The sequence below is a fragment of the Grampus griseus genome (genome assembly GCF_964374135.1).
Source record: "Grampus griseus genome assembly, chromosome: 17".
NCBI classification, from domain to species: domain Eukaryota; kingdom Metazoa; phylum Chordata; class Mammalia; order Artiodactyla; family Delphinidae; genus Grampus; species Grampus griseus.
In genome coordinates this window covers 54,501,864-54,512,882 of record NC_139011.1, presented here as the reverse complement: position 1 = coordinate 54,512,882, position 11,019 = coordinate 54,501,864, and positions in this window count along the sequence as shown.

Sequence of the window (11,019 nt, the reverse complement as noted above, 5' to 3'; positions counted from 1 at the left end):
GAAAGTGCAAACAAACCCAGACAAAAATTTCCAAAATTTAATGCTATTATCTTGTAGGTTTCTACTGAATCAGCATAAACCACATTTGTTAAATTAACCATATATCCTTGTGAAGTGAATAGAATGAAGGATTGAATTAGTTGCTGGATTAGTAATGAATCACATGTAAATTCAAAGATAAATGTGCTGTAGTAAAGTAAGAAAACATTTATTCTGCTTACAATATATTTATTTTATATATGAGTTTAATATTTAAATCTTTAATGTTCTTAACTATCTTCAGGAATCATTTCTTTTATTTTAGTTTAAAATAGAAACATTTTTAATGATAGCTAGTATTCCTACCTGTATATTTTCATATTTTGTCTGACACTTGGAAAATACTAATTTCATAAAATAACTATATAATAAAAGAAAGAACAGACTTTCCCAGTTTGTATATACAAAATGGATACTTTTAGAATCTGAATTCACTCTTGCAGTAACAGGATATGCTCTGAGATAAAAAACATAAACTCACTTTTCTAAAATTTAATAATTTCCAAATAAAATTTCTAATATACAATTTTATAGTTGTATTTACTAGACATGCCTTGTGCAATCCAGTAGTCATTAGCTACGTATGGCTTATTAAAACTAAATTAATGAAAATGAAATACAATTTAAAATAGTGTGTTCATCTCTTGCTGTGGAGCACAGGGGTGTTATTTGAATACTCTTTGATCTTTTTAGGGTTTACTTGTTTCAGTTAATGCTAGAGTTTGGAAAGCCCATACTCCTGTAAACTACTAAGAAATATTTTCTGAGACCCTCCCAGGTAAGCACTTGTGCTAGATGATAAACATGAACATTTTGTATTAATCCAATAATTGTTGTGAAGTTTGTAAGACATTGTATTAACATAAAAACTACTTACTTGTAAAAGACATTGAAATATTCAGGAATTTTCTAGTGAAAGAGACACTGAAATGTTCAAGAAAGTTATAATGAGTTATTCATTCCAGTGAAGATTAAACACCAATAAATAAGACAATACAGAAAGCATCCATTTTTTTAAATTGAAGTACAGTTGATTTACAATATTGTGTTAGTTTCAGGTATACAGCAAAGTGATTCATATATATATATATATATATATATATATATATATATATATATATATATTTAAGAAAGCATCCATTCCTAATCTTGACTGCAAATAGGACAAGAGGAAGCAGAGGGCACAAAGATACTATAGAATAAAATATTTTAGTTAGATATAAGGAAATGTTTCCTGGTGTGGAAAGTAATTCCACACTGGAAGGATTTACTGAGTGATGTTATGGGATTTCTGGAAATCTTTAAAAATAGAATACATTTCGATCTCTCTAGAGAGGTATGTGATATGCCGGCAGGCATTGAGTTGGAGGATGAATTAGATTCATTGCCATGTTTTTTTCACAGCAACAGTTCTATGAATCTGTAGAGGACAATGACATTGGATAATTCTCACTGTGCTCTGCAGGGAGTCAGGTCTCCAGACTGCTTGTCCTTACAGAATCAGGGCCAAAATATTATCCTACATTCAACAACTTCTCAAAAACAGGAAATTAAAAAACCTGAAAATTACAAAATGCTAGTGTTTTGCCATTTTAAGAAGCAGTTTTTCTTGAAGTGGATTAGCATTTCCTTTCCTATGCACGCTTTAGAAGCTGTGCATAGTTCTAATTATGTCAGACTGTATATTCAAATTGTAATTTTATGGTTTAAAAATTAGAAAAGTATGTAAGGAAGTATAATTGCCACTATTTTAAAATAGTTCAGTTAAATACTGCTATAATATTTGTGTTGTGCTTGAAAATATGTACAGTTTTTTCAATGGTAATACCTTTTCCTGTCCTTAAATATATCTATAGAGCGCCTTGATTTTAACATTACCTTTTTTCCAACATTATCTTTTACAAATATTAATAAGAGTTGTTGCTTTTAGAAACTCTACAGGAAATAATAGCTGGAAAACCCTCTGTAGCTTAAAGTCAGTCATTAAAACTCACAACAGGGTAAGTAATTAGAACTACCCACTCTTAACTTGTAAATAAGCATAATTCGTTCCAAAGAGGAAATATCGAAACTCGGTTCATGTCTACTGTAATGTATTACTCAGATACTACTGAGCATTGCACATTAAGAACTTATTTCAACAACCACAACAAAGACCAAATCTGAACTGCTGATCTGGCTGTTCTGCAGTGAATGGGCTAATGTATTTACTGTGATTTCAGAATACATATGAAATAATGATTTGTGCCTTTAATCTGAGTGACATGATAAGCCCCCTCCTCACTTTGTGTGAAAATATTCCATCGGAGTTATACAAGTTTGATGTTCCAGCTACCTGGATTGTGTTCTAGCACTCCAATATTCAAGCCTGGGGCTGTGATGGAAATGAGGCAGTGGGCACCCAGGTCAGAGCCACAGAGAACCAGGAAGTTGGGAAGTGGCCTGAGTACACCCACTAGGGAGGCATTGGAAGAAACTGGACAGTTAGGAAACTGGGACAGGAGGACTAGGTTTGCTGTCATAGTTGACGGCATGGCTGCTTCAGAGCTGCAGTGAATCTCGTCACATATCCTGTACATCAAAGAAGAAATCCAAAGCCACAGCTCACCCGAAAAGCCAATGACTAATTTTTTTTATCCATTGATGTCATTCTTAGCCAGGTTTAAAATGGAAAGCAGAAGCAGGTCAGGCTGAGTCATACTCACAAGGCAGAATTTGGGAGAAGCAGGAATCAAAGGCTGGACCAGATGGCATTTTAAATCTGCAGAAAACTGTGTTTGAGAATAGCCGACCAAATAAACAATGAAAAATAATAACTGACCCTGGAAGGAGAACATGCTCCTGGGAGATGGGTGGGTGAGGAAGTCAAGATAAAATTGCCTGTGTGAGGCTTCGCCAGAGAGAAGGTTCTTTTGATAGGCAGCCTGATGTAGCAGAACAAGCCGCTGCTTTGGGGTGAGACAAACACAAGTTTATTCTCATACACTGGCTGTGTGATTCTGAGCAAGATACTTACTTAATCTCTGTTTCTTCATCTGTAAAATTCCAATAATAATTCTTATCTTCCAGGTTATTCTATTTAAAATCGAACAAGTACTGTGCATAATAATGTAGTAGAGAATCAGTGAACATTATTATGTTGAAGTTTCAGTGGATGGAAAGTGCCTTTAGCATTCATTCATTCACTGCATCATTCCTTCATTCATTCATTGAGTAAGTAATTCTTGAATAGACACAAAATGCCAGAGAGTGCTGGAGGCAGAGGATACAATCAGGAGATAGTTACATTTCCTTAGAATATAGATCACTGGTAGCAAAGTATCAGCATAGTACTTGCCACAGAGGGGAAGGCACCAAGATTTAAGTAAAGTACAGAGAGGAATTGCATGAGTTGGGTATTTGTTCTTATCGGGATCATATGGTTTCAGACATCTCAATATTTCATGTGTCCCTAATTATTCTCTCTAGAGGGATTTCTTCCTCTCTGGGTAATAGCACTTTAGACAGTCTCACAGGAATTGAGGCACTACTAAAGGCTTTCATATATATATGTATGAAATGTGTGTGTATATACATATATATAATATAAATTAGAGTTTGAGTAAGAAAGCAGAACCATCATGAGTGGTTTAGACTAAGGGATTTTTTTATTATTATTGGGATTAAACATTTCACAATTGTAAGAAACACTGGGAAAATAAAGATCTGAAAAGGGGTGATTGAGGGATCCGAAAAAAACACTAATTAATGGTGAAGAAGTTCTGTGGAAAGCTGCTACCTACGCATGTGATGACAAGCATGATGTCCTTGTAAGTCAACTGGACAGCTGGACGTAAAGCAGAGATAAAGCAAGAACAAGCTGGGAGACATGAGGACACTCTGGAACCCACAAGGACAAACCGGAAGCCACGTCCATCTGTCACTACACCTAAACTCAGTGTTGTTGGCTATTTGCTGAAGAAACTGATGGCCTTCATCAGGGTCCTGCACATGCACCTCACTCAGGACACCAAGGAACTGGAAGAGGATGGGGAGAAGGGTGAGTTTGAACGAACTGCCAGTTTGGCTACTTTCCTGTGCGATATGGTGCCATCAAATTAGCCACAAAGGGAGTGAAATGCAGCGGCTCGTGGGGCCCTGCACAGACCTCTTGAGGATAATGAGTGATGCTTTATCGCCACCTTCCAAACATCGTGTATATTCCTGTATGGCCAACCTAACCCAATACCACAAAGGAAAGGGAATTCCGGGAGATTCAGTTTTCAGCCTTTCCAGGCTGGCACAGTGCAAAACCACCCCTGAGACAGGGAAGCCTTTTGGTATCGTTATCCTTATAGACAAACTCCCTGCAGTGTGATTCCATTAAACCCTGTCTGCATCTGTGATTCTCAGAAAGAGGCGGAGGAGGAGTTGAGAAGGGTAGAGCTAGGTGAATAAGGGGAGGCATCCAAGAATCACTTCAGGAGCATTTTCTAACTGCTCACCTCTGCTTCTGTTTCTTCACCTCCCAACGCCCTGAGATTTTAATTACGTATTTTGATTTACAGCAAGAGAACTTACTCTGCTACTGCTGCAAAAATCACAGCACAGGGCTTCCGTGGTGGCACAGTGGTTGAGAGTCCACCTGCCGATGCAGGGGACACGGGTGCCATGGCCGCTGAGCCTGCGCGTCCGGAGCCTGTGCTCCGCAGCTGGAGAGACCACAACAGTGAGAGGCCCGCGTACCGCCAAAAAAAAAAAAAAAAAAAAAAAAAATTACCGATACTGGTGGAAATCCTTCCATTGGATATGTCTGTGTGGAATATAGATGAGTACCGCTGTTTTGTATGCTATAGTAGTATTTGTTTGTTTTTACTACTGAATTCTCGGCTCCTTAAAGGCAAGAGGAGAGTCTTTCTTCTGTCTTTCACACTCTGTTCCAATTTATGTTTAGTCTTGTTATGCAGTAACTCTCAGTTCTCAAACTCAGGTGCCCTCAAGGGCCAAATACACAACACAAATGTGCGACCAAAGAGGATGGTGGGGGCTGAGTGCTAGAACCAGAGTGGCAGTACCTAACCTAAAGCCATTCACATGGGGCGGGGCAAGTGGGAGGCAGGGGAGGGAGAGCGAAGAGTGAGAGTGATTGATAGGGGAAGAGACCAAATAAAATGCATATACCATTACCACCTGCCCCACCCCCTGGGGAGGTCTACACACCACCTGCCATCACTTCTGAGAAAATGGTGGAGGTTGCCATTTTAATATATAAAGTTTACTTTTATTACTAGGAGCCTAAGGTTCATCCAATGTGGCTTACATTAAGGAATCAAGTATTATGGATTATACTGTGACCAGCAAATGATGTTCATAAACAATACAGATCTCTAACAGCTTTGACAATAACCCTCTAATGGAAACTAAAATTAAAATATTTTAATATTTCAATGAAGTAGCATATGACCTACTTAAAAAGCCCTTGATTGCAACTTATTGACATAGCTGGAGGAAAATAAGAAATGTATTAATATATAACATTGGCTTATTTGTTCCTCCAATTAGTAAAATATTAGGAGTTTAATAACATTAAAACTGTGAATGTGATCTGGTATTAAATAAAATGTCGTTTACTGTTATAATTAAATTAAGTTACTAAAAGAGTAAATGATCCTGAATTTACAAAAATAAATAATATTTATGTTAGTAAAAAGTCTGTATGTTGTGATAAATCTTAAGTTTCATAAATGCTAACTTATAAAACATGGCTTTGCATTTTAAAAATTTTACAAACAATACTTACTAAGAAAGTACATTTCACACCAGTTCTTCAGTTCATAATTTTTTCTAGTTGTTCAGTTTAAGCTTTTAAAATGTTGCTAAAATGTTACATTGGAAAATTAATTGCCACATTTTAAGATAAATTAATATATAATTTAGAAAAGTCTACCATATATTGGATACAGAAATTTAGAGAAAATCTTATTTTCAGCTCCAATTTTCAATTCTTTTTTTAACTTTCTATGCAATGCATGTACCCCACCCCCCCACCCCCGCCCATGCACTTCAGGGCACAAACGTCCACTGGCAGTGAGAGGTACTATTAAACTTTCATAGGTAAAAAACCAGAGTTGACAACTGGGACATGCTTGGTGCTTTTGGAACTGCTCGCTGATGAACAAATAACTGAATGAGTAAGTAAATAAATGAACGATTTCTACGCTTTGATTATTAACTAGTCTTCCTTTTAATGGTAAACTATCCTCCAGTCAGTTGTTAAAATACATAGCTGTTTGGGAGTTTTGAGATATACCAGTCTGGTACATTTTATACTTTACATAATGTTCCACCTGTCCTTTCTTACATATTGAAGGCACAAATATGTCTCTCATATATTCATCCAATATTTTTCTCATTTACAGATAGACACTACTTGTTTTTCTTTTCCAGAGTTTATTAATTACTTATAAATCACTCTTCATCTGTAGGATGAAACAGATTTACAGTGTTGCAAAACTAATGTTGGCCACAAAAGTCAATACCTTGCCTACACTCTATAAGCTATTTAGGTAAAAAATTGATGTTAGTCATTATAACCCAATTTATATCATAAATAAAGGGATAAAAAATCGAACAGTTAAAAAGAAATTATTGGCAGCGGAAGGTACCACTGATAGGGCCTAGAAAATTAAATTTATTTTATGAAAGCAGTGAGATACATATGATGGAAAAAGAATAAAGCTTTACGGGTCGGTGAGCCTGTGTGCTAACTCAATACTGACATTATTTTCAGAGATTTTGTGTGTAAACAACAGAGAGCAAATATGGGTTTTAACCATGAAAGGAATTTTTTTTGGAAGGAAGTTGTTAGCTCATAGAGTTAAATGGAATGCTGGAAACCACAGATTTCGAAATGGTTAGGAACTTAAGACAGCTACTTGGCAAAATCATGCCATTGGAATAGTGGCTAGGATCATTCTGTTGCTGATACTGGACCCCACACTGACCATACTGACACTATTGGCACTGACACCACACGTGGGTGCTGCACTGTGGCTGTGGTTATAGTTGGTTTTTAACTGCCCTTAATTCTTTGGGTCACTTGCTCTAGATTCACAGTCCCAGATGATGTCTTCCTGAGTCACATGTTGATGCTCTGAGGCCTGGAACCAGAGAAAGCAAGCAAGTAACTGGAATGTTCTGGTTCTACTGCGGGAGGGAAGACCCTACCTCTAACCAAAAGATAATAGGAAGACAGAGTCTCCAAAACTGGAAGCATGAATTGTATGTATGTTAAAGTGAAATTTGTATGTATCAAAATGACTAATAAGCACTAAAACCATTAAAAAGCTGTGTGATCTAAGAGGGCACATGATTCAACTTCTCTGGATATAATTTTATTTTTTTTTAATTAATTAATTTATTTGGCTGCATTGGGTCTTAGTTGCAGCCTGCGGGATCTTTCATTGTGGCATATGGGCTTCTCTAGTTGCGGAGCGCTTGCTTGTATCTAGTTGTGGCGCATGGGCTCCAGAGTGCACAGGCTCAGTAGTTGCGGTGCATGGGCTTAGTTGCCCCGTGGCACGTGGGATCTTAATTCCCTGACCAGGGATTGAACCCGCATCCCCTGCATTGGAAGGTGGATTCTGAACCACTGGACCACCAGGGAAGTCCTTGGATATAATTTTCAAACCTGCAAAATGAAGACGGGATATCCATAATGTCTACCTTAAAGCAGCATAGGTTTTAAGTTCACTTAGAAAGATAATGCAAGCACACTGTGCAAACAACAACAACAATCAGTGAGAATCTGGACCACTGGGGGTGAAATGATAGAGTACTGGTAAAGAAAATGTTTACACTATTTGATAACTAGTGATATCAGAGATGAGTAACTTGGGGGCTAGTCAGCTCTTTACCTGCATGATGTATACAATTCACCACTTCCATGAACACCATAATGACAGCTAGATGTTATTACTTTTAAGGCAAATTTTCACAAGAGTGATGAAAAGGATGAGAGCTTTTGGGAGGAGCAGGAAATAGAGTCTGTGACAAAACATAGCAATCTTTCAGGTTATTTACAACAGAAAGTGGGGTAAAATATTGTAGAGTTTGGGGAAAAACACTTTACAGAAATTCTCTTGAAAACAAAGTCAGCTACATAGTGATTGGAGAGAAATGTACCTCATATAATATACCATTATATGTTTCATAATTTTTCATATCTTTCAATATAGTTTATATCTGTAAGAAAAAAAATACTACTTTTCAGATGCCTTAACAAATCCAAAGGTTAGAATCATCATAGAAGTACTCAAGTATTTTTCAGAATATTTTTATTTTAGCAAATTTTGCCTTGAGACATAACAGTCTCTCCCATACTTCTTTTGATAATAAATAACACTTTTATAGCACCTTTTATCTAAGACCACTTCAGTATCACTATAATTTTTCCCTATCCTTTTGCTCATAATTTAGTTAAGGTATCTAAGCAAATATGTAAAATTGAAAGGGCTTAAACCTCAGTGGACTAGAATTTTTAAAAAGCTGTGTTTCATTGATTAAAATTAAAAAAAAAAAAAGATTGTAGAACCTCACTATCACCAACTCTGTGCTTAGGAAGTCACTTTTTCTCTCCCCTTTCCAATGTTCTCATATGACAATGAGAGAGTGTCCTAAATGATTTCTAAGATTACTTTCATCTCTGAATCTATGTGATTCCATCATACCACTCCTTACTTCAGCAAGTTACAATCTCGCACTGTGTGCATAAGTAGTATTGAGTTCATGTTTCTTGACATATTTAACTCTCCTGTTAAGAATGTGTAGCTGACAATAGAGAGTTAAATGTGTAAGAAACACAAATATCCATGTATCTATTTGGATATGTGCTCTCTCACTCTCTCTGTCAAAGAGAATTATAGATATAGGTAGATAGATCTCTGTGTCTATTACATGTGTGTTCTTAAATTATGATAACAATTTATTCTATGGATATTTATATTTGTACTATTATAATTCCTGATGTAAGTCTCTTATCTAAAAACCTTAGAGGCATGTTTTTGAATTTATAATCTGAAAAGTAATATAATGCATATACCATGTTTTATATAACACCCCCAGAAGGATTTGGACAGCAACCCATACTCAAATATTCTACAAATATTTCTACATTCAAATATTTCTATGTTGAAATGTATTTACTATTCACAAATAAACATTGCAGTTGAATTTTTACCATGTGCATGTATTATACTTAAATAAAATCAAAATACTATTAAAAAAAGAAAAGCAGAATATTGTGTTCAGAAAATAAAACCCTGATGTTTAAAAAAAGAAAAGAAACAAATTTCAACAGCTTCACGTCAAGTTCATGCCTAGTTTGCCAAATTAGTTCAGATCAGGTCAAGTTTTGCCATCAAATGAATTAGAAAACAAAACCTTTAGTTTTAAGAGATTTTTGGATTTTATTTATGTGCATAATGGATTTTGAACATGTCTATGCTTTGTCTGACCAGAAAGGCCCTCTTTTTAGAAACAGTTTTTGGATTTGCTTCTGTTCCAACTAGATGTTCTGCATTGAAGCTTAATGGCATCTACAGACCACATCCCTTGCTGAACACAGTTGCTTAGCCCACCTGGGGACATTTACCTCCAGCTATGACAATCATATTTTTCCTTGGGAATTTTAAATTACAGCAAAAAGACATGAGTGCATCTGTCACTTTCTCTCTGGTGGCAGAGGTTTGAGAACCGTCAGGAACCCTGTTTCTTGGCTTGCAGGAAAAGTTTGGCCGCACAGAGAGAAAATGAAGGGACCCTATATGGAGATACAAGGGTGAGAAGTGGAGAGTGTCCTGTCAACGTTGCAGTCTCTGATTCTTGTTCCTGAAGCATTCCATTTGCAACCCTCTCCTTTCCAACAGTTTTGTGGTTCCCATGGCTTTAACAAACCAGTGTACATTCATTTACCTTTAGTAGTTTGAGCTGGGTTTTAATTATTTTCATCTGAAAGACCCCTAACCAAGAATGGAAATATCTTTGTTGAGCTGCAGATGTTCATTTTGATATTTGAGCCTTTCCATTTGTCTTGAGTCCTGCAGAGTAACCCAGGTGCCCATTAATACCTTCATCTCTAAAGGACAAGCCTGTTTAATCAGAGGTAATGCTGTGGCAGCAACTTAACCCAGAAATCTCCTTTGCTTAACACAGCAGAAGTTTGTTTCATGTTTACTGTACCTCTAAGTCAGTTTGCAGAGAGCTCTGCTTCATGTGGTCACCCATGGGCCAGGCTGACAGAGGTTCCACCATCTTTTACTTGCACCATCTGGGGAAGGTGGCCTCCTGGTCACTGTGAAGAGGAGGAGAGGACTGAGGGATCAAGCGCATACTCTGAAATGCTTGTGTCAGGAGTGACACACACCACTTCTGTGCACAGCCTTTTGTACAGAAAGAGTCAGTGACTCTACTGATGCACAGGAGGGCTCCTGGTGCTGAGAAATGGAGAGAGGAGCGCACGGGTTATTCCGTGAACTGCAGCCACACTGTCATCTTGGAATCCAATAAAATCTAGACTTAAGTTTAAGGGGTATCAGACTTAACAGTTGTGATGGACAAAACTTTTTTCTTGGAAAATAATTAATCGATGGAGGCCAAAGGAAAAGAGAGCAGCCTCTGTAGGGGACTGTGTGCCAACTTTCTGTCAGTAAAGGCTTCTGATTGGAGTTCTGGGTTCTGCATGTTGTTTCTCTTCTCTGACTGTGAAGACACCTTTCTGTGCAGTTCAGTCATTTCCTACAAATCTTCTGATCAAGATTTAAGTGATAGATGAAGGGAACTGGGGAAGGTCAGCGGGATAGTAGGTTATAGAAACATTTCCAGGAGAATTCCTTTCTCCTTTAATCACTAGTTTTACTTTCACTCAAGCATGTTAATGTAGATGTTCTTAAGTCAGGAGTATATTTATTTTGAACCTTTTAACACTGCAAATCAGCTAGCTGA